Source organism: Antechinus flavipes, chromosome 1, assembly GCF_016432865.1.
Source record: "Antechinus flavipes isolate AdamAnt ecotype Samford, QLD, Australia chromosome 1, AdamAnt_v2, whole genome shotgun sequence".
In the NCBI taxonomy this organism is placed as follows: domain Eukaryota; kingdom Metazoa; phylum Chordata; class Mammalia; order Dasyuromorphia; family Dasyuridae; genus Antechinus; species Antechinus flavipes.
Window position 1 is genome coordinate 262,416,026 of NC_067398.1, and position 1,410 is coordinate 262,417,435.

The window sequence follows — 1,410 nt, forward strand, 5'->3', positions numbered from 1 at the left end:
CTCTCTCTTTCACCAATATCTCACTGCCTAGAGAAGAACGGCTCTCCCCCTTTTCTATCATCGATAACTTCGGCTGTTATACTACAGATGGCGCTAAAGTGCAATGGACTAGGGAGAACAGAAAAAAAACCAAATTTCTGGCAGCGGTGGGATTCGAACCCACGCCCCCGAAGAGACTGGAGCCTTAATCCAGCGCCTTAGACCGCTCGGCCACGCTACCTAGATAGCGAATGTGACTTCCTAAGATCTAGTCAATCTATTACATTCTGATGTCGCTTTTTTTTTTAATTCCTGTGATTTAAGATCCAAGTAAAAGGTATGTGTCAGGGCTTCCCCAAAATAGAATTCATTCACCTACTGATAAAAGACTGAATTTTATCATTCAATCTTGTTTTTTTGCATTTCAAGAAATACGCTTTAGTATTCTCTCACGCCCCTAATTCTCTCTCACTCCAAGAACGTTAGTTTCTGAAGGGCAAAGACTTTCTATTTGCATCCGCAGAAGCAAGAAAATATCTTGCCTATACTGGATATCAAACACTATTGCATTGCACTGAGCTATCTAGGAAAGATTGCTTAGCTATATGTATATATATTTTTTGTTGTCTTTTCTTTTTAAATTAAAAAAAACACGCTTCCTTTTTTTTAATTGCACCTTTTTTTATGAATGTCTTTTTAAAATAAAACTTCATTATCTCTCTTCCTATCCTCTCCCTTGCCCTTTACCCAGTGATACAAAAATCAAGAACTAAAGGGAGAGGGCGGGCGGAAGTGCTTGCAATTCAGCAAAAAAAAACCAAGCAACACAATCAGTCATCGCGTCGATAGTTATTTGCAATATTCCACAGCCATGGTCGCCCATTTCTGGGGTTCTAGAAGGGAGATTCAGGAAATATATTTTCCTAGCTCTTCTTTGGAGCGTTATAATTACACAATTTCAATGTCGTTTTACTATGTGTTTTTCATTTATATTACTATCGTCATTGTTGTTGTTTTCCAGGTTTCTACTTACTTTACTATATCTCAAATCATAGCAATCTTTTTAGGATTCCCAAAAGGAGAATAGTAAAGTATTAAGACCCTATATATACTATTAATAGTAAAGTATTAAGAAGGTTGCTCCAAATCTCCAATAAAAACATTTTAAATTAGAATAACTCTGAAGGTTCACTTCTGGTGAAGATGACAAAAAACAGAAATAGTTGATATTAAAGGGGCTAGAGGAAAAGACAAGAGCACTAAACATGCTGTTAGAGGAACTATGAATCGGTACAATCATGCCAGAAAGCATTTTGGAATTATGCTGAAAAAATGAAAAATGTCCCTTGCCTTAGATCTAAAAATACGAAGGTGGTTGAGGAGAGAGAGATTTCATATATCAAAATATTCATTAATAGCATTTTTTGCAGT

The 1,410-nt window shown here is 36.2% G+C and overlaps 1 non-coding gene across 1 annotated transcript; it reads right to left on the reverse strand.

The window, feature by feature from the left end:
- Positions 1-138: 138 nt before the first annotated feature.
- TRNAL-AAG (transfer RNA leucine (anticodon AAG)) lies at positions 139-220 on the reverse strand. The gene has a single exon. It is a non-coding gene; the product is annotated as a tRNA-Leu (tRNA).
- Between the last annotated feature and the right edge of the window lie 1,190 nt (positions 221-1,410).